The sequence below is a fragment of the Schistocerca piceifrons genome, chromosome 7, assembly GCF_021461385.2.
Source record: "Schistocerca piceifrons isolate TAMUIC-IGC-003096 chromosome 7, iqSchPice1.1, whole genome shotgun sequence".
Lineage (NCBI taxonomy): Eukaryota > Metazoa > Arthropoda > Insecta > Orthoptera > Acrididae > Schistocerca > Schistocerca piceifrons.
In genome coordinates this window covers 93,918,330-93,941,231 of record NC_060144.1, presented here as the reverse complement: position 1 = coordinate 93,941,231, position 22,902 = coordinate 93,918,330, and the positions used below count along the sequence as shown (strand labels likewise).

General features: G+C 45.5%; 8 non-coding genes across 8 annotated transcripts; all 8 read left to right on the top strand.

Annotated features, from left to right (window-relative positions):
• Nucleotides 1-1,473: 1,473 nt before the first annotated feature.
• On the top strand, nucleotides 1,474-1,557 carry Trnal-uaa. The gene has a single exon. It is a non-coding gene; the product is annotated as a tRNA-Leu (tRNA).
• A 1,788-nt stretch (nucleotides 1,558-3,345) lies between these two features.
• Nucleotides 3,346-3,429, top strand: Trnal-uaa. Its single transcript has one exon. It is a non-coding gene; the product is annotated as a tRNA-Leu (tRNA).
• A 1,788-nt stretch (nucleotides 3,430-5,217) lies between these two features.
• On the top strand, nucleotides 5,218-5,301 carry Trnal-uaa. Its single transcript has one exon. It is a non-coding gene; the product is annotated as a tRNA-Leu (tRNA).
• Nucleotides 5,302-7,089: 1,788 nt separating this feature from the next.
• Trnal-uaa lies at nucleotides 7,090-7,173 on the top strand. Its single transcript has one exon. It is a non-coding gene; the product is annotated as a tRNA-Leu (tRNA).
• Nucleotides 7,174-8,961: 1,788 nt separating this feature from the next.
• Trnal-uaa lies at nucleotides 8,962-9,045 on the top strand. Its single transcript has one exon. It is a non-coding gene; the product is annotated as a tRNA-Leu (tRNA).
• Nucleotides 9,046-10,833: 1,788 nt separating this feature from the next.
• Trnal-uaa lies at nucleotides 10,834-10,917 on the top strand. The gene has a single exon. It is a non-coding gene; the product is annotated as a tRNA-Leu (tRNA).
• A 1,788-nt stretch (nucleotides 10,918-12,705) lies between these two features.
• On the top strand, nucleotides 12,706-12,789 carry Trnal-uaa. The gene has a single exon. It is a non-coding gene; the product is annotated as a tRNA-Leu (tRNA).
• A 1,788-nt stretch (nucleotides 12,790-14,577) lies between these two features.
• On the top strand, nucleotides 14,578-14,661 carry Trnal-uaa. Its single transcript has one exon. It is a non-coding gene; the product is annotated as a tRNA-Leu (tRNA).
• The last annotated feature ends 8,241 nt before the right edge of the window (nucleotides 14,662-22,902 follow it).

Sequence of the window (22,902 nt, the reverse complement as noted above, 5' to 3'; positions counted from 1 at the left end):
GGCCGTATTGCGTGGGCAGTAAGCTCACTAAGTTAGTGTGTCATGCTAACAACGGGAAGGCTATGGGTTAGATCCCACCAAGGGCTATTTCATATTGCTTCCCTAAAAGGCAGCGCGAGAGACTGCCAGGCAAATCCCAAGTGATCTGTACAAGGACTAAGATGTCCGCACGTCTGGAAACGTTCTCGCCGACTTGTGTGCCACGCTGACGACACGGGTTCTCGTCCGATCACCGAAGTTAAGCAGCGTTTTTGCGTGCTTAGTACACGGCTCGGTGGCTAACTAGGAAGTCTACGTGCTGTTGGATTCTTTAATTTTGCCTTTTCCCTTAGTTTTCGGTGTTGCTGCGCGGTAATGATACGGTCCAGCACGCTGACCCCTCTCTTGCCTCTCGGGACCCAAATTCGCGAACCTGCGGCCACAGTCAAATGAAAGGGTCCGTTGCGCGTTTGTCGAGTCGGTCTCTCCCAGTCGTTTCTAGCGCCTGTCCTCTACATATACGCCCATTTGCAAGCGTCAGCTTTCGCGTCAGCCGAGCAAAGTCGGGACAAGTCGACACATGGGGACACACGATGCTGTGAATCGCAATCCGCACTAGCCTACGCGGAGCTGGACGAGGGGCGAAGGAAAACCATTCGTAACACGACAGTTTGGAAATTCGACGATCGCGAGCGTTGGAAACACTCTCCTGAGTAAAGAAGACAACTTGCGTGCGGTGTCCGGGCTTCGAACCCGGATCAGCTACTTGGGAAGCAACCATGCTGACCGACACACCACCACCGCCTTCTGCTACGCGCTGCTTGCTCCGTGATGTGTCGCCTTCCCTCCTGGCGCCAGAGGCCGAAGGCAATCTCGCTGTAGGCGCTCAACGCCGAGTGGAAGGCGAGCACATCTGAACCCGTTTTCCTGGTGCTGCTAGGGCCATATACTGAAACTGAGCGCAGAACTAACTTTTACTGAAGAATCTGCCCTTTAATGCACATCAGGGCGAACACGAAATTTCTAATATGAAGTACTCACTGACGATCCAAAGACGCTTCAGTATGTATGCGTCGGTACCACCGGGGCAGTGCCGAAGTATTGTAAAGTGAAGGTCGACAGTTTGAGCCTCACACGAAGTATTTCATTGGCTTCCCACGAGAGCGTTATGCACAGCGTGGCTGTTGCTAGGAAACGGCCTTATTTGCCGTTGGCTAATATCTAGTTTTCTTTGCATCAATGTGAAAATGTTCCTATTACTAAATACAGTTTTGCTAGTTACAGTTCAAACTAGAAACGACGGAAGAAAGCGGTCCAACGCGCCACATTCGTTCCCGAAGGGGAGGGTGCATTTCCTACGCCACGTCTGACATAGCGTCTTAAATTTTCTAAAACTGACATAATTCCATCCTACCGAAAAAAGAAACAGATTTCGCAGTGAGGTTCTTTGAGATATTGCTAGAGATGGAAGTCTCTGGAGCTCTTGCCTCGCACGTCAGATTGGCCGAGCGGTCTAAGGCGCCAGATTTAAGCTCTGGTTCCCATAAGGGAGCGTGGGTTCGAACCCCACATCTGACAATGCATTTTAAACATTCTGAAACTAACATACTCCCGTGATCTTACAGAACAAGTAAATTATGCAGAAACACGCGAAGCAGATTTTACTAGAGACGACAGTGACAGACCGAGCGGTCGAAAAGAAATAGCGGAACATACTTTTCCCGCGTCGAGGTTTAGCTCTTCTTACGGACGTTTCCGTTGTTGTTGTGCTGTGGCTCTGGGTTCCAAGCGACAGCGAGAAAACCTCAACAGCAACGCATACGTGTTTAAAGGAATCGTAAGGCCTTAATAAAGATAGATGAAACGGTGGCTCAGGTGCTGGAGATGTGAAGCGGCCGTATTGCGTGGGCAGTAAGCTCACTAAGTTAGTGTGTCATGCTAACAACGGGAAGGCTATGGGTTAGATCCCACCAAGGGCTATTTCATATTGCTTCCCTAAAAGGCAGCGCGAGAGACTGCCAGGCAAATCCCAAGTGATCTGTACAAGGACTAAGATGTCCGCACGTCTGGAAACGTTCTCGCCGACTTGTGTGCCACGCTGACGACACGGGTTCTCGTCCGATCACCGAAGTTAAGCAGCGTTTTTGCGTGCTTAGTACACGGCTCGGTGGCTAACTAGGAAGTCTACGTGCTGTTGGATTCTTTAATTTTGCCTTTTCCCTTAGTTTTCGGTGTTGCTGCGCGGTAATGATACGGTCCAGCACGCTGACCCCTCTCTTGCCTCTCGGGACCCAAATTCGCGAACCTGCGGCCACAGTCAAATGAAAGGGTCCGTTGCGCGTTTGTCGAGTCGGTCTCTCCCAGTCGTTTCTAGCGCCTGTCCTCTACATATACGCCCATTTGCAAGCGTCAGCTTTCGCGTCAGCCGAGCAAAGTCGGGACAAGTCGACACATGGGGACACACGATGCTGTGAATCGCAATCCGCACTAGCCTACGCGGAGCTGGACGAGGGGCGAAGGAAAACCATTCGTAACACGACAGTTTGGAAATTCGACGATCGCGAGCGTTGGAAACACTCTCCTGAGTAAAGAAGACAACTTGCGTGCGGTGTCCGGGCTTCGAACCCGGATCAGCTACTTGGGAAGCAACCATGCTGACCGACACACCACCACCGCCTTCTGCTACGCGCTGCTTGCTCCGTGATGTGTCGCCTTCCCTCCTGGCGCCAGAGGCCGAAGGCAATCTCGCTGTAGGCGCTCAACGCCGAGTGGAAGGCGAGCACATCTGAACCCGTTTTCCTGGTGCTGCTAGGGCCATATACTGAAACTGAGCGCAGAACTAACTTTTACTGAAGAATCTGCCCTTTAATGCACATCAGGGCGAACACGAAATTTCTAATATGAAGTACTCACTGACGATCCAAAGACGCTTCAGTATGTATGCGTCGGTACCACCGGGGCAGTGCCGAAGTATTGTAAAGTGAAGGTCGACAGTTTGAGCCTCACAGGAAGTATTTCATTGGCTTCCCACGAGAGCGTTATGCACAGCGTGGCTGTTGCTAGGAAACGGCCTTATTTGCCGTTGGCTAATATCTAGTTTTCTTTGCATCAATGTGAAAATGTTCCTATTACTAAATACAGTTTTGCTAGTTACAGTTCAAACTAGAAACGACGGAAGAAAGCGGTCCAACGCGCCACATTCGTTCCCGAAGGGGAGGGTGCATTTCCTACGCCACGTCTGACATAGCGTCTTAAATTTTCTAAAACTGACATAATTCCATCCTACCGAAAAAAGAAACAGATTTCGCAGTGAGGTTCTTTGAGATATTGCTAGAGATGGAAGTCTCTGGAGCTCTTGCCTCGCACGTCAGATTGGCCGAGCGGTCTAAGGCGCCAGATTTAAGCTCTGGTTCCCATAAGGGAGCGTGGGTTCGAACCCCACATCTGACAATGCATTTTAAACATTCTGAAACTAACATACTCCCGTGATCTTACAGAACAAGTAAATTATGCAGAAACACGCGAAGCAGATTTTACTAGAGACGACAGTGACAGACCGAGCGGTCGAAAAGAAATAGCGGAACATACTTTTCCCGCGTCGAGGTTTAGCTCTTCTTACGGACGTTTCCGTTGTTGTTGTGCTGTGGCTCTGGGTTCCAAGCGACAGCGAGAAAACCTCAACAGCAACGCATACGTGTTTAAAGGAATCGTAAGGCCTTAATAAAGATAGATGAAACGGTGGCTCAGGTGCTGGAGATGTGAAGCGGCCGTATTGCGTGGGCAGTAAGCTCACTAAGTTAGTGTGTCATGCTAACAACGGGAAGGCTATGGGTTAGATCCCACCAAGGGCTATTTCATATTGCTTCCCTAAAAGGCAGCGCGAGAGACTGCCAGGCAAATCCCAAGTGATCTGTACAAGGACTAAGATGTCCGCACGTCTGGAAACGTTCTCGCCGACTTGTGTGCCACGCTGACGACACGGGTTCTCGTCCGATCACCGAAGTTAAGCAGCGTTTTTGCGTGCTTAGTACACGGCTCGGTGGCTAACTAGGAAGTCTACGTGCTGTTGGATTCTTTAATTTTGCCTTTTCCCTTAGTTTTCGGTGTTGCTGCGCGGTAATGATACGGTCCAGCACGCTGACCCCTCTCTTGCCTCTCGGGACCCAAATTCGCGAACCTACGGCCACAGTCAAATGAAAGGGTCCGTTGCGCGTTTGTCGAGTCGGTCTCTCCCAGTCGTTTCTAGCGCCTGTCCTCTACATATACGCCCATTTGCAAGCGTCAGCTTTCGCGTCAGCCGAGCAAAGTCGGGACAAGTCGACACATGGGGACACACGATGCTGTGAATCGCAATCCGCACTAGCCTACGCGGAGCTGGACGAGGGGCGAAGGAAAACCATTCGTAACACGACAGTTTGGAAATTCGACGATCGCGAGCGTTGGAAACACTCTCCTGAGTAAAGAAGACAACTTGCGTGCGGTGTCCGGGCTTCGAACCCGGATCAGCTACTTGGGAAGCAATCATGCTGACCGACACACCACCACCGCCTTCTGCTACGCGCTGCTTGCTCCGTGATGTGTCGCCTTCCCTCCTGGCGCCAGAGGCCGAAGGCAATCTCGCTGTAGGCGCTCAACGCCGAGTGGAAGGCGAGCACATCTGAACCCGTTTTCCTGGTGCTGCTAGGGCCATATACTGAAACTGAGCGCAGAACTAACTTTTACTGAAGAATCTGCCCTTTAATGCACATCAGGGCGAACACGAAATTTCTAATATGAAGTACTCACTGACGATCCAAAGACGCTTCAGTATGTATGCGTCGGTACCACCGGGGCAGTGCCGAAGTATTGTAAAGTGAAGGTCGACAGTTTGAGCCTCACACGAAGTATTTCATTGGCTTCCCACGAGAGCGTTATGCACAGCGTGGCTGTTGCTAGGAAACGGCCTTATTTGCCGTTGGCTAATATCTAGTTTTCTTTGCATCAATGTGAAAATGTTCCTATTACTAAATACAGTTTTGCTAGTTACAGTTCAAACTAGAAACGACGGAAGAAAGCGGTCCAACGCGCCACATTCGTTCCCGAAGGGGAGGGTGCATTTCCTACGCCACGTCTGACATAGCGTCTTAAATTTTCTAAAACTGACATAATTCCATCCTACCGAAAAAAGAAACAGATTTCGCAGTGAGGTTCTTTGAGATATTGCTAGAGATGGAAGTCTCTGGAGCTCTTGCCTCGCACGTCAGATTGGCCGAGCGGTCTAAGGCGCCAGATTTAAGCTCTGGTTCCCATAAGGGAGCGTGGGTTCGAACCCCACATCTGACAATGCATTTTAAACATTCTGAAACTAACATACTCCCGTGATCTTACAGAACAAGTAAATTATGCAGAAACACGCGAAGCAGATTTTACTAGAGACGACAGTGACAGACCGAGCGGTCGAAAAGAAATAGCGGAACATACTTTTCCCGCGTCGAGGTTTAGCTCTTCTTACGGACGTTTCCGTTGTTGTTGTGCTGTGGCTCTGGGTTCCAAGCGACAGCGAGAAAACCTCAACAGCAACGCATACGTGTTTAAAGGAATCGTAAGGCCTTAATAAAGATAGATGAAACGGTGGCTCAGGTGCTGGAGATGTGAAGCGGCCGTATTGCGTGGGCAGTAAGCTCACTAAGTTAGTGTGTCATGCTAACAACGGGAAGGCTATGGGTTAGATCCCACCAAGGGCTATTTCATATTGCTTCCCTAAAAGGCAGCGCGAGAGACTGCCAGGCAAATCCCAAGTGATCTGTACAAGGACTAAGATGTCCGCACGTCTGGAAACGTTCTCGCCGACTTGTGTGCCACGCTGACGACACGGGTTCTCGTCCGATCACCGAAGTTAAGCAGCGTTTTTGCGTGCTTAGTACACGGCTCGGTGGCTAACTAGGAAGTCTACGTGCTGTTGGATTCTTTAATTTTGCCTTTTCCCTTAGTTTTCGGTGTTGCTGCGCGGTAATGGTACGGTCCAGCACGCTGACCCCTCTCTTGCCTCTCGGGACCCAAATTCGCGAACCTGCGGCCACAGTCAAATGAAAGGGTCCGTTGCGCGTTTGTCGAGTCGGTCTCTCCCAGTCGTTTCTAGCGCCTGTCCTCTACATATACGCCCATTTGCAAGCGTCAGCTTTCGCGTCAGCCGAGCAAAGTCGGGACAAGTCGACACATGGGGACACACGATGCTGTGAATCGCAATCCGCACTAGCCTACGCGGAGCTGGACGAGGGGCGAAGGAAAACCATTCGTAACACGACAGTTTGGAAATTCGACGATCGCGAGCGTTGGAAACACTCTCCTGAGTAAAGAAGACAACTTGCGTGCGGTGTCCGGGCTTCGAACCCGGATCAGCTACTTGGGAAGCAACCATGCTGACCGACACACCACCACCGCCTTCTGCTACGCGCTGCTTGCTCCGTGATGTGTCGCCTTCCCTCCTGGCGCCAGAGGCCGAAGGCAATCTCGCTGTAGGCGCTCAACGCCGAGTGGAAGGCGAGCACATCTGAACCCGTTTTCCTGGTGCTGCTAGGGCCATATACTGAAACTGAGCGCAGAACTAACTTTTACTGAAGAATCTGCCCTTTAATGCACATCAGGGCGAACACGAAATTTCTAATATGAAGTACTCACTGACGATCCAAAGACGCTTCAGTATGTATGCGTCGGTACCACCGGGGCAGTGCCGAAGTATTGTAAAGTGAAGGTCGACAGTTTGAGCCTCACAGGAAGTATTTCATTGGCTTCCCACGAGAGCGTTATGCACAGCGTGGCTGTTGCTAGGAAACGGCCTTATTTGCCGTTGGCTAATATCTAGTTTTCTTTGCATCAATGTGAAAATGTTCCTATTACTAAATACAGTTTTGCTAGTTACAGTTCAAACTAGAAACGACGGAAGAAAGCGGTCCAACGCGCCACATTCGTTCCCGAAGGGGAGGGTGCATTTCCTACGCCACGTCTGACATAGCGTCTTAAATTTTCTAAAACTGACATAATTCCATCCTACCGAAAAAAGAAACAGATTTCGCAGTGAGGTTCTTTGAGATATTGCTAGAGATGGAAGTCTCTGGAGCTCTTGCCTCGCACGTCAGATTGGCCGAGCGGTCTAAGGCGCCAGATTTAAGCTCTGGTTCCCATAAGGGAGCGTGGGTTCGAACCCCACATCTGACAATGCATTTTAAACATTCTGAAACTAACATACTCCCGTGATCTTACAGAACAAGTAAATTATGCAGAAACACGCGAAGCAGATTTTACTAGAGACGACAGTGACAGACCGAGCGGTCGAAAAGAAATAGCGGAACATACTTTTCCCGCGTCGAGGTTTAGCTCTTCTTACGGACGTTTCCGTTGTTGTTGTGCTGTGGCTCTGGGTTCCAAGCGACAGCGAGAAAACCTCAACAGCAACGCATACGTGTTTAAAGGAATCGTAAGGCCTTAATAAAGATAGATGAAACGGTGGCTCAGGTGCTGGAGATGTGAAGCGGCCGTATTGCGTGGGCAGTAAGCTCACTAAGTTAGTGTGTCATGCTAACAACGGGAAGGCTATGGGTTAGATCCCACCAAGGGCTATTTCATATTGCTTCCCTAAAAGGCAGCGCGAGAGACTGCCAGGCAAATCCCAAGTGATCTGTACAAGGACTAAGATGTCCGCACGTCTGGAAACGTTCTCGCCGACTTGTGTGCCACGCTGACGACACGGGTTCTCGTCCGATCACCGAAGTTAAGCAGCGTTTTTGCGTGCTTAGTACACGGCTCGGTGGCTAACTAGGAAGTCTACGTGCTGTTGGATTCTTTAATTTTGCCTTTTCCCTTAGTTTTCGGTGTTGCTGCGCGGTAATGATACGGTCCAGCACGCTGACCCCTCTCTTGCCTCTCGGGACCCAAATTCGCGAACCTACGGCCACAGTCAAATGAAAGGGTCCGTTGCGCGTTTGTCGAGTCGGTCTCTCCCAGTCGTTTCTAGCGCCTGTCCTCTACATATACGCCCATTTGCAAGCGTCAGCTTTCGCGTCAGCCGAGCAAAGTCGGGACAAGTCGACACATGGGGACACACGATGCTGTGAATCGCAATCCGCACTAGCCTACGCGGAGCTGGACGAGGGGCGAAGGAAAACCATTCGTAACACGACAGTTTGGAAATTCGACGATCGCGAGCGTTGGAAACACTCTCCTGAGTAAAGAAGACAACTTGCGTGCGGTGTCCGGGCTTCGAACCCGGATCAGCTACTTGGGAAGCAATCATGCTGACCGACACACCACCACCGCCTTCTGCTACGCGCTGCTTGCTCCGTGATGTGTCGCCTTCCCTCCTGGCGCCAGAGGCCGAAGGCAATCTCGCTGTAGGCGCTCAACGCCGAGTGGAAGGCGAGCACATCTGAACCCGTTTTCCTGGTGCTGCTAGGGCCATATACTGAAACTGAGCGCAGAACTAACTTTTACTGAAGAATCTGCCCTTTAATGCACATCAGGGCGAACACGAAATTTCTAATATGAAGTACTCACTGACGATCCAAAGACGCTTCAGTATGTATGCGTCGGTACCACCGGGGCAGTGCCGAAGTATTGTAAAGTGAAGGTCGACAGTTTGAGCCTCACACGAAGTATTTCATTGGCTTCCCACGAGAGCGTTATGCACAGCGTGGCTGTTGCTAGGAAACGGCCTTATTTGCCGTTGGCTAATATCTAGTTTTCTTTGCATCAATGTGAAAATGTTCCTATTACTAAATACAGTTTTGCTAGTTACAGTTCAAACTAGAAACGACGGAAGAAAGCGGTCCAACGCGCCACATTCGTTCCCGAAGGGGAGGGTGCATTTCCTACGCCACGTCTGACATAGCGTCTTAAATTTTCTAAAACTGACATAATTCCATCCTACCGAAAAAAGAAACAGATTTCGCAGTGAGGTTCTTTGAGATATTGCTAGAGATGGAAGTCTCTGGAGCTCTTGCCTCGCACGTCAGATTGGCCGAGCGGTCTAAGGCGCCAGATTTAAGCTCTGGTTCCCATAAGGGAGCGTGGGTTCGAACCCCACATCTGACAATGCATTTTAAACATTCTGAAACTAACATACTCCCGTGATCTTACAGAACAAGTAAATTATGCAGAAACACGCGAAGCAGATTTTACTAGAGACGACAGTGACAGACCGAGCGGTCGAAAAGAAATAGCGGAACATACTTTTCCCGCGTCGAGGTTTAGCTCTTCTTACGGACGTTTCCGTTGTTGTTGTGCTGTGGCTCTGGGTTCCAAGCGACAGCGAGAAAACCTCAACAGCAACGCATACGTGTTTAAAGGAATCGTAAGGCCTTAATAAAGATAGATGAAACGGTGGCTCAGGTGCTGGAGATGTGAAGCGGCCGTATTGCGTGGGCAGTAAGCTCACTAAGTTAGTGTGTCATGCTAACAACGGGAAGGCTATGGGTTAGATCCCACCAAGGGCTATTTCATATTGCTTCCCTAAAAGGCAGCGCGAGAGACTGCCAGGCAAATCCCAAGTGATCTGTACAAGGACTAAGATGTCCGCACGTCTGGAAACGTTCTCGCCGACTTGTGTGCCACGCTGACGACACGGGTTCTCGTCCGATCACCGAAGTTAAGCAGCGTTTTTGCGTGCTTAGTACACGGCTCGGTGGCTAACTAGGAAGTCTACGTGCTGTTGGATTCTTTAATTTTGCCTTTTCCCTTAGTTTTCGGTGTTGCTGCGCGGTAATGATACGGTCCAGCACGCTGACCCCTCTCTTGCCTCTCGGGACCCAAATTCGCGAACCTACGGCCACAGTCAAATGAAAGGGTCCGTTGCGCGTTTGTCGAGTCGGTCTCTCCCAGTCGTTTCTAGCGCCTGTCCTCTACATATACGCCCATTTGCAAGCGTCAGCTTTCGCGTCAGCCGAGCAAAGTCGGGACAAGTCGACACATGGGGACACACGATGCTGTGAATCGCAATCCGCACTAGCCTACGCGGAGCTGGACGAGGGGCGAAGGAAAACCATTCGTAACACGACAGTTTGGAAATTCGACGATCGCGAGCGTTGGAAACACTCTCCTGAGTAAAGAAGACAACTTGCGTGCGGTGTCCGGGCTTCGAACCCGGATCAGCTACTTGGGAAGCAATCATGCTGACCGACACACCACCACCGCCTTCTGCTACGCGCTGCTTGCTCCGTGATGTGTCGCCTTCCCTCCTGGCGCCAGAGGCCGAAGGCAATCTCGCTGTAGGCGCTCAACGCCGAGTGGAAGGCGAGCACATCTGAACCCGTTTTCCTGGTGCTGCTAGGGCCATATACTGAAACTGAGCGCAGAACTAACTTTTACTGAAGAATCTGCCCTTTAATGCACATCAGGGCGAACACGAAATTTCTAATATGAAGTACTCACTGACGATCCAAAGACGCTTCAGTATGTATGCGTCGGTACCACCGGGGCAGTGCCGAAGTATTGTAAAGTGAAGGTCGACAGTTTGAGCCTCACACGAAGTATTTCATTGGCTTCCCACGAGAGCGTTATGCACAGCGTGGCTGTTGCTAGGAAACGGCCTTATTTGCCGTTGGCTAATATCTAGTTTTCTTTGCATCAATGTGAAAATGTTCCTATTACTAAATACAGTTTTGCTAGTTACAGTTCAAACTAGAAACGACGGAAGAAAGCGGTCCAACGCGCCACATTCGTTCCCGAAGGGGAGGGTGCATTTCCTACGCCACGTCTGACATAGCGTCTTAAATTTTCTAAAACTGACATAATTCCATCCTACCGAAAAAAGAAACAGATTTCGCAGTGAGGTTCTTTGAGATATTGCTAGAGATGGAAGTCTCTGGAGCTCTTGCCTCGCACGTCAGATTGGCCGAGCGGTCTAAGGCGCCAGATTTAAGCTCTGGTTCCCATAAGGGAGCGTGGGTTCGAACCCCACATCTGACAATGCATTTTAAACATTCTGAAACTAACATACTCCCGTGATCTTACAGAACAAGTAAATTATGCAGAAACACGCGAAGCAGATTTTACTAGAGACGACAGTGACAGACCGAGCGGTCGAAAAGAAATAGCGGAACATACTTTTCCCGCGTCGAGGTTTAGCTCTTCTTACGGACGTTTCCGTTGTTGTTGTGCTGTGGCTCTGGGTTCCAAGCGACAGCGAGAAAACCTCAACAGCAACGCATACGTGTTTAAAGGAATCGTAAGGCCTTAATAAAGATAGATGAAACGGTGGCTCAGGTGCTGGAGATGTGAAGCGGCCGTATTGCGTGGGCAGTAAGCTCACTAAGTTAGTGTGTCATGCTAACAACGGGAAGGCTATGGGTTAGATCCCACCAAGGGCTATTTCATATTGCTTCCCTAAAAGGCAGCGCGAGAGACTGCCAGGCAAATCCCAAGTGATCTGTACAAGGACTAAGATGTCCGCACGTCTGGAAACGTTCTCGCCGACTTGTGTGCCACGCTGACGACACGGGTTCTCGTCCGATCACCGAAGTTAAGCAGCGTTTTTGCGTGCTTAGTACACGGCTCGGTGGCTAACTAGGAAGTCTACGTGCTGTTGGATTCTTTAATTTTGCCTTTTCCCTTAGTTTTCGGTGTTGCTGCGCGGTAATGGTACGGTCCAGCACGCTGACCCCTCTCTTGCCTCTCGGGACCCAAATTCGCGAACCTGCGGCCACAGTCAAATGAAAGGGTCCGTTGCGCGTTTGTCGAGTCGGTCTCTCCCAGTCGTTTCTAGCGCCTGTCCTCTACATATACGCCCATTTGCAAGCGTCAGCTTTCGCGTCAGCCGAGCAAAGTCGGGACAAGTCGACACATGGGGACACACGATGCTGTGAATCGCAATCCGCACTAGCCTACGCGGAGCTGGACGAGGGGCGAAGGAAAACCATTCGTAACACGACAGTTTGGAAATTCGACGATCGCGAGCGTTGGAAACACTCTCCTGAGTAAAGAAGACAACTTGCGTGCGGTGTCCGGGCTTCGAACCCGGATCAGCTACTTGGGAAGCAACCATGCTGACCGACACACCACCACCGCCTTCTGCTACGCGCTGCTTGCTCCGTGATGTGTCGCCTTCCCTCCTGGCGCCAGAGGCCGAAGGCAATCTCGCTGTAGGCGCTCAACGCCGAGTGGAAGGCGAGCACATCTGAACCCGTTTTCCTGGTGCTGCTAGGGCCATATACTGAAACTGAGCGCAGAACTAACTTTTACTGAAGAATCTGCCCTTTAATGCACATCAGGGCGAACACGAAATTTCTAATATGAAGTACTCACTGACGATCCAAAGACGCTTCAGTATGTATGCGTCGGTACCACCGGGGCAGTGCCGAAGTATTGTAAAGTGAAGGTCGACAGTTTGAGCCTCACAGGAAGTATTTCATTGGCTTCCCACGAGAGCGTTATGCACAGCGTGGCTGTTGCTAGGAAACGGCCTTATTTGCCGTTGGCTAATATCTAGTTTTCTTTGCATCAATGTGAAAATGTTCCTATTACTAAATACAGTTTTGCTAGTTACAGTTCAAACTAGAAACGACGGAAGAAAGCGGTCCAACGCGCCACATTCGTTCCCGAAGGGGAGGGTGCATTTCCTACGCCACGTCTGACATAGCGTCTTAAATTTTCTAAAACTGACATAATTCCATCCTACCGAAAAAAGAAACAGATTTCGCAGTGAGGTTCTTTGAGATATTGCTAGAGATGGAAGTCTCTGGAGCTCTTGCCTCGCACGTCAGATTGGCCGAGCGGTCTAAGGCGCCAGATTTAAGCTCTGGTTCCCATAAGGGAGCGTGGGTTCGAACCCCACATCTGACAATGCATTTTAAACATTCTGAAACTAACATACTCCCGTGATCTTACAGAACAAGTAAATTATGCAGAAACACGCGAAGCAGATTTTACTAGAGACGACAGTGACAGACCGAGCGGTCGAAAAGAAATAGCGGAACATACTTTTCCCGCGTCGAGGTTTAGCTCTTCTTACGGACGTTTCCGTTGTTGTTGTGCTGTGGCTCTGGGTTCCAAGCGACAGCGAGAAAACCTCAACAGCAACGCATACGTGTTTAAAGGAATCGTAAGGCCTTAATAAAGATAGATGAAACGGTGGCTCAGGTGCTGGAGATGTGAAGCGGCCGTATTGCGTGGGCAGTAAGCTCACTAAGTTAGTGTGTCATGCTAACAACGGGAAGGCTATGGGTTAGATCCCACCAAGGGCTATTTCATATTGCTTCCCTAAAAGGCAGCGCGAGAGACTGCCAGGCAAATCCCAAGTGATCTGTACAAGGACTAAGATGTCCGCACGTCTGGAAACGTTCTCGCCGACTTGTGTGCCACGCTGACGACACGGGTTCTCGTCCGATCACCGAAGTTAAGCAGCGTTTTTGCGTGCTTAGTACACGGCTCGGTGGCTAACTAGGAAGTCTACGTGCTGTTGGATTCTTTAATTTTGCCTTTTCCCTTAGTTTTCGGTGTTGCTGCGCGGTAATGGTACGGTCCAGCACGCTGACCCCTCTCTTGCCTCTCGGGACCCAAATTCGCGAACCTGCGGCCACAGTCAAATGAAAGGGTCCGTTGCGCGTTTGTCGAGTCGGTCTCTCCCAGTCGTTTCTAGCGCCTGTCCTCTACATATACGCCCATTTGCAAGCGTCAGCTTTCGCGTCAGCCGAGCAAAGTCGGGACAAGTCGACACATGGGGACACACGATGCTGTGAATCGCAATCCGCACTAGCCTACGCGGAGCTGGACGAGGGGCGAAGGAAAACCATTCGTAGCACGACAGTTTGGAAATTCGACGATCGCGAGCGTTGGAAACACTCTCCTGAGTAAAGAAGACAACTTGCGTGCGGTGTCCGGGCTTCGAACCCGGATCAGCTACTTGGGAAGCAACCATGCTGACCGACACACCACCACCGCCTTCTGCTACGCGCTGCTTGCTCCGTGATGTGTCGCCTTCCCTCCTGGCGCCAGAGGCCGAAGGCAATCTCGCTGTAGGCGCTCAACGCCGAGTGGAAGGCGAGCACATCTGAACCCGTTTTCCTGGTGCTGCTAGGGCCATATACTGAAACTGAGCGCAGAACTAACTTTTACTGAAGAATCTGCCCTTTAATGCACATCAGGGCGAACACGAAATTTCTAATATGAAGTACTCACTGACGATCCAAAGACGCTTCAGTATGTATGCGTCGGTACCACCGGGGCAGTGCCGAAGTATTGTAAAGTGAAGGTCGACAGTTTGAGCCTCACAGGAAGTATTTCATTGGCTTCCCACGAGAGCGTTATGCACAGCGTGGCTGTTGCTAGGAAACGGCCTTATTTGCCGTTGGCTAATATCTAGTTTTCTTTGCATCAATGTGAAAATGTTCCTATTACTAAATACAGTTTTGCTAGTTACAGTTCAAACTAGAAACGACGGAAGAAAGCGGTCCAACGCGCCACATTCGTTCCCGAAGGGGAGGGTGCATTTCCTACGCCACGTCTGACATAGCGTCTTAAATTTTCTAAAACTGACATAATTCCATCCTACCGAAAAAAGAAACAGATTTCGCAGTGAGGTTCTTTGAGATATTGCTAGAGATGGAAGTCTCTGGAGCTCTTGCCTCGCACGTCAGATTGGCCGAGCGGTCTAAGGCGCCAGATTTAAGCTCTGGTTCCCATAAGGGAGCGTGGGTTCGAACCCCACATCTGACAATGCATTTTAAACATTCTGAAACTAACATACTCCCGTGATCTTACAGAACAAGTAAATTATGCAGAAACACGCGAAGCAGATTTTACTAGAGACGACAGTGACAGACCGAGCGGTCGAAAAGAAATAGCGGAACATACTTTTCCCGCGTCGAGGTTTAGCTCTTCTTACGGACGTTTCCGTTGTTGTTGTGCTGTGGCTCTGGGTTCCAAGCGACAGCGAGAAAACCTCAACAGCAACGCATACGTGTTTAAAGGAATCGTAAGGCCTTAATAAAGATAGATGAAACGGTGGCTCAGGTGCTGGAGATGTGAAGCGGCCGTATTGCGTGGGCAGTAAGCTCACTAAGTTAGTGTGTCATGCTAACAACGGGAAGGCTATGGGTTAGATCCCACCAAGGGCTTTTAAGGAACCATTTGCACTAGAGCACAGATAATATTTAAGGTAGTTAACTTAGATTATATGTATCGATTTTTTAAGACAAGAGAATGCAAAATAAAGCAATTAACACCGCTCTCTTGTCACAGCGAGTAGGCATCTACACTCTCATGTCATTCGTTGTCCTAGAAGGATTTAATATTTTGTGCGGCTCCACAGTTAGCCATATTGATATTTATTAGCAGAAAAGAGGCGCAGAATTAATAAGTCGCTCTCATTTGTGAATGATCTGCCATTATTTATCTAGAATTTTACGTAAGTGTAATTTATATCGTAATGTATGTGTTGAAATGAGTATATGTTTATTTAATCTTATGCCTTGCTTTGTTTTAGTAGTTTTAGTCACTCCATCTTCATGATTGAAGCTGAGGTCAGATATCAGACTCTGTCTACAAAAAAAATACATAATGAGCCCTGGCTACGTTCCGTACATCTTCGGACGTGCGAAGCTCGATAAATTCACGGCGTAAAATTTTAATCCCTCAATTACTTATCCAAACTAACAATTATTATTATTACAAATTATTATTATATTTTATTATTATTTTATTTTAATATTTTTTATTTGTTACACTGGCGACTATGTGCCAGGACTCATTATTGTATCTGTACTACAACTAATTGTTCTTTTTCATGTACATCCTGACCGGTAACAACCTATGTGACGAGAATATTGAAGAAAACGAATAAAATCTGGAGACAATTTGGACTGGAAATGCAATCTTCTCATCAAGACGATATGTACGGTAAGACGCAGCACTCGCGCATCCACAATTGATTCCAAGCACATTTTTCATTCAAAATTATTTTTCTCAGCATTAAATTCAGTATTCAGTTTCCATTCAGTAATTTTTTCCAAATTCCGCGAAATCTCATTATTCAGACGATTACATTCCGATCCAACAATACGCAAGTTACATTGCACAATATGGCCGACATTGTACAAGATTCAAGCAACATGGCTAGTCACCATTAACACGTATGCTACTTTCGATCTTTAAAGTCATCTCTCAATCATTCTCAGTCATTTAAACACACACATAGGCAGTACATTTTCACACTACGCGTTTAAACGATTTTTTTCTTGCACACAATTTATTCACGATATGGTAAAAACTCGACACCAGTACACAATGGAACAACAATCAAGTAATGCAAACATGGATACACAGACACATTCAGACACAGAAATTAATACAGACACGCAAAGACATCAAAATAATCCGCTACAGACACAAATAAACGCCGAGAGGAGCAATTCAGAACCAAACCTGAGAGACCACGTCACGTCTAATGACGCGGCGGGGGCAAGCTCATTTTGCAATCAAAATTTTGGTGCTATACTGAATTCAATTTTGGAAGGCATATCCAATATTAAGCAAGACAATGACGAAAAATTCTCACAATTAATGACAGACAATGCAGCCTTCAGAAATGACATAAAATCAGACTTCGCCACACTGACTCAAAAGGTAGATGAAATTAACGCACGTCTTTCCAAACAGGTCGACGATCTTACGGAAAAATTCGAAAATTTAGAATTAAGACAAAGCGACAATGCCAACCACATCAATGACTTGACAAAAACCTGTGAAACTATTAATTGCAAACTAGAATCAAACACGCACGCATGTGACGAAATTAATTTAAAGGTGAATACAATAGAAACAAACGTAGCTGACATCCACAAACAGATTCACACAACAATACAGATAGAGGCTGAACCCCATTTGTCTCGCATTAATTCACAATTTAAAGAATGGACGGCACACAAAGACGAAATTTTTGAAGAATGTATACAAAACAAATTGCCACATATTGTGCACGATTCTGTAGTGGAATACATGAACAACAATAGACAAGTAATCGATGACGATATGCAAACAAAGACAACTCAATGCCAAGCACAACAGAATAGTACACCCATTACACATTTTTACACACACAGAAGAAAATCTCGATTCGGAAATGAACACATGTACACACACGAATTTCCACACTCAAATACACAATACACTGACACGCATAGCAACAGATACCCATCACCTGAAATACAATACAATTATTCTGATGAAGAACCATGTACACACAGGGAAGAATTCAATGATTACACGGAAAGAAACAGACGAACACGTAACAAAGAAGAAGAAAGTCTATTCAAGCACCGTAAATTCCAACCTTTTATACCAGGTAAAAACACTGTACACCCTGTCATCTTCTTAAAAGCTTTTAGGAACGCATTCCCACGTTCGTGGAGCGACCACAAACGCATTGCGTACGTTGTGGATTACATTCAAGGGGACGCTGCTGTCTGGGCTTACCATGAAAGCGACAGATGTGTAACATACGAGCAGTTTGAACGCGCCTTCTTGAATAAGTTTTGGTCACCCACTGTGCAGGAACGTATCCGCAAACAAGTCACTGAACCCGAACACTTCAATCCTAAAAACGGCAACCTGCGCAGATATTTCGAGAAGTACCTAAACATGACACACTTCCTTAATGAACCAGTGAAACCAAAAGATGTGATCCGATCACTGAAAGCAAGACTTCCTTTTAATATTAAAGAGAAATTACTGTACTTACCGGACGACGATCCTGAGTATTTTTTGGAAAAGTTAGATGCTGTTGATTTACTATATGAAGAACGAGAACCAACACACAACCCACGCAGTAGGAATGAACATGTCTACATTGCTACATTACCAAACACACAGCAAAATTCACAACACACAGTAAACATGCAAAACAATCACCAAAACTCAGAGCTGCATACAAACAACTACGACTATACGCAGGGAGATAACCCGTACAAAAAACGAAGAAACAACAATTTTAATTCAAGAAGGAATAGTGGAAACAACAACGCACACAAAGCAAAACAGAAACACTGGCAAAGAAACAACAACACAGATTACACAAGAAATGGAACACTTACACCGCACTTTAATCAGAACGACAACCAGTATTATGTGAGACAGTGGCAAACACCGCAACCGCCACCACAAAATCATGTTCAGATGCCACAAGGGAATTTTGTGCAAACAAGCAACACAAACCAACAAGTGACTTCAGCCAACCGAAAACAGACAGGTGATTGGCAAAGACAGTATCCAAATGTAAATATTATTGAGGTAGCTAATGAAACTACAACTACACTTACCAATGACCAGACAAACCAGGTAAACTAGAAACAGTCATTACTGAGCCCCAGGTCGTGACTGAGGAACATTTGGGGGGCAACTTCAATTTAGAAACTATGTTTGAATACACACTTGCTAGTGAAACTGTGAAACAAGAAAAATTAACATTTACACAACAAGAGTTGCCTACACTATTCTTAAGATATAATGAAAGTGGAAACTTAGCTGATGATCTGATAAATGACAACACACAATGTCACAATGTAAAGAAAAGATTTGTACTGTCTTCCACCTCAGGCATTGTAGGAGGTATACCTACTAACATAATTATTGATACAGGAGCTGCTGTCAGTGTGATTTCTCACAATTTTTATACTATGATGAAGAAAACTTCTAAGATACCAGAGTTCCCAGTTCAGAACTGTTTAATATTAACTGCATTAGGTAATAAGTCAAGTAGAGTTAATAAGCAGGTATTTGTGACTGTTAATATGGGAAATGGAATCGTACAATGGCCTTTCCTAGTTGTCCAAAACCTTGCTGCCAATTGTATATTGGGTATTGATTTTCTTTGCGAGAAGGACTGTACTATAGACTTCTCCAAAGGCATTTGTTATTTTAAGTATGAAGGCAGAGACATAGTTTTGAACTTGGACACTCGACTAGTAGACCATAACAAGCACTGTTCTGGCTACAAGATACAGATTATACGTGAGACTGATATAGATTCCACACAACAACCTGTATCACACGGTGAGGGAGTGAATGATGTACTTACACAAATTAATTCTAAGTTATCAGAATGTGATGCTATTAATGTAGAGGAGAGATCCCAGCTTAAACATATTTTACTTAAGAATAAGGATGTTTTCACTAGTAAGCCAGGTAGGATCAACACATATATGTATACGATTGAAGTCAAGCCTCACCAAATCTATTACCACAAGTCTTACAATGTACCTCTAGCTCTGCGACCTGCAGTTTGGGAAGAACTAAAGAAAATGATTACATGGAATATTATAGAACCATCAATATCTCCATATTGTAGCCCTTTGCATGTAGTGAAAAGACACAATGGAAGTATCAGGTTAGTATTAGATGCAAGAGCTATCAACCAAATTATCTTACCTGTGAGGACACAACCAGAAAATCTTGACGAACAACTTCAGAAGTTCTTGGATGCAAAATATTTCTCTACAATAGACCTTAAAAATTCGTTTTGGCAGGTGCCAATAAGCAAAGAATCCAGAAAATATACAGCCTTTATGTTTGGTGGCAGAACTTATCAATTTTGTGTATTACCATTTGGCCTAAATGTAAGCTCAGGAGTATTCATTACTGCACTGAACTCTGTACTCGGTGATGATTTACTAGAAACTGTTACACACTATGTAGATGACATACTGATTGCCTCAAAAACCTGGAAGGATCACACTGATACCCTGAACACTTTACTATGCAGATTCACACAAGCTGGTATCACTGCCAATATTTGTAAATCTAGATTTGCTTGTTGTGAGATCAAATACCTAGGACACATCATCAACACACAAGGCATTAAACCTGACCCGTCAAAATTAGATGCTATCAGACATTTCCCCAGTCCCACTAATAAGAAACAGTTAAAATCATTTCTTGGTCTATGCTCATTTTTCAGACGATTCATACCTAAACAGTTACTCAATAGCAGATACTTACTAAACTTATTAAAGAAGAACCAGGTATGGATTTGGAACCATGACTGTGAAAATGACTTTACTAAAATCAAAGAAGCCTTAGTAAATTCTAACATGCTGGAACATCCAGACTTCAATTTGAACTTTTGTATTGCTTGTGATGCATCAAACATTGGTTTGGGATGTTGTTTATTTCAACTTGTTAATACAGAAACTTCAGAACATATTAAGATCATTGGTTTTGCCAGTCGTACTTTAACAGAATGTGAAAGATCTTACTCCACCACAGAATTGGAAACATTATCTATTATATGGGCATTTAAAAAGTTTAATTATTATCTGTATGGAAGACACACCATTATATACACTGACCATCAAGCACTAACATTCCTTTTGTCATGTAAACTCATTCATCCCAGACTTACACGATGGGCACTTGCATTACAGAATTACTCTTTTGAAATCAAGCACATCAAGGGAAAAGACAACATAATAGCTGACACACTTTCAAGACTACCGCAAGGATTACAACATAACAATACAGACTTTGAGAACACACACGATTACAGAATACTACTCATGCAAGACAAACAGTTTACACAATACTACATAGACCTATGCAAGAACATGGCAACACTACAAGATTCAGATCCACACTGGTACAAAATAAAACAAATCATAGTACAACAACACAATGACACTTTACAAGACAGATACATGTTACACAACAACATACTTTTCTACAAAAGACACACAAATGCTACTAACTGGTGCGTTTGCATACCACAAGATTCTGTACACAATCTCGTTGCACACACTCACACAGTTTGGGGACACTACGGAACAAAGAAATGTCTAAACAAGTTACATACATATTGCTATTTCCCAAACATGAGAAGAAAAATACATGATGTTATCAGCAAATGTCTCATATGTCAAAAATCCAAGCCACAAAATCAATCCACCAAAACAGATTTGCACTCTATCTTACCTACTGGACCTAGAGAGATACTTTGTACAGATGTTAGCGGACCTCATCCAACTAGCATCGGAGGTTGCAAATACATTCTAGCATTTTATGACATCTTTTCTAAGCACATCAAACTTTTTGCCATTAAGTCACCCACAGCAAACACCATCATCAGAAGATTCACAAATGATTACATGCCATACTGTGGAAAACCTAAAGCCATTCTATCAGATAACGCCAAGTATTATGCAGGATTCACCTGGAGAAAATTTCTAAAGGACAATAACATTAAGAGCATCTTTATTTCAAAGTTTCATGCATCAGCCAACCCTTGTGAGAGAGTTTTTAGAGAATTAAATAGATTCATGAGAACTTATACCTCAACACAGCACACAAACTGGATACATTACCTAGCACTTTTTGAGGAAATACACAACAATTTAAATATATACAACACACCCTACACTCCCAGAGAAATCATGTTTGACACAAAGGAAACTAATGAATGGAGCAACCCACTACCAAAATTTTCTGACACCAAACCTTCACACGAGGAAAAGGTAAGGGAAGTACTCATGGCAATTACTGAACAAGCTGACATTAGAAATAAGAACTATGGTGCTAATTTGAAAAGAAGGCAAAACTTTACAATAGGCATGCAAGTTTTACTTAAGACCCACTACAAATCGTCATTACCTCTAAAACGTAATGTTAAGTGGCGTCCGCTATATGAAGGTCCTTACACAATCATTGATATACCACATCCTGGAGCATATCTGTTACAAAACCCCAAGAATAAGAGAATTTTAGGTTTGTACCCTCACAAAGATTTGAAAACTTTTAGCCCTTAGCAGAGTATGCTGATAGAAAAACAAGGTAAGTCACATCTGGTACTTTATGCTGGAAGAAGAAGAAGATATAAGCTATAATCTTAAGTATCTACATTTTACAGCACCAGCAGTAACAGCAGCAGCAGCAAGAAGATAAGACACAGGAAGAACTAACAATTTTCATGCAAAGCACAGTTACTGATTATATTTGTTAATACCTTGCAGACAAGCTGACAGACTAAATGACCGGAGACAATTGCTGCTCTGAACCTGATACATTAATTGGCATGATAGACACTTGATTTGCTATTCACACTCACACCACAATCCACATGAACACAACATGCACAAAAAAAAAAAAAAAAAAAAAAAAAAACCACTCTACAGGAAATGACAAATGAGATTAATTGAGCAAGGCTATATAATTTATTTTATTTGTAAATGATACTTTGTGCATGTGCTAATTTGGAATTGATTGTGGATGTGACGTGTCGTGTCTTATTGTAATCATGACTTTTCAGGACAGATCATCTCAAGGATGTTTTCTAACCTATTATGAAAGTTTATGTTGCAGGAAACATTTAATGAGGAAGAACACTTAACGTGTAGTACTGATGTAAAGGAAAATATACTTAAAAGGAAAACTTTATTAAAAAGGGGAAGAGACCTATAAAAGAAAATGGATTTTCTGAATGTATCACAATACACTGAACCTATTAGATAATTTTTTTTTATGTCTGACCCATATGTACTTGTAAATATCTAGTTTAATGCAATTGAAAAATATAAAATATGTATATGTATTACGAAACAATGTAGTGTAAATGTATAGATACATGTTTCACAGAAAAATTTTATATCTATGTAAATATGTAACAGAAAACTGTACTCAAAGTGAAGTGATATTTGTTATGTTTTGTGCTCTCTGTTGTGAACGAACATTTTGTTTTGCAACGAACAATGTATGAACAAGTTGTGTGCAAATATAAAAAAAACGGTTCACTGCGCTCATGATGGGACACTATAGGTGACGTGAGTAGCAAAACCACGGCACACTTTCGACGAAACGACGACACAATATCCAGGAGACGACATACGCTTTTTGGAAGACGAAATATGGAGGTTATTGAGTAGATGTAACACGGACTGGTCAGTATGGAACCACTGACACCATGAATTCCTACCA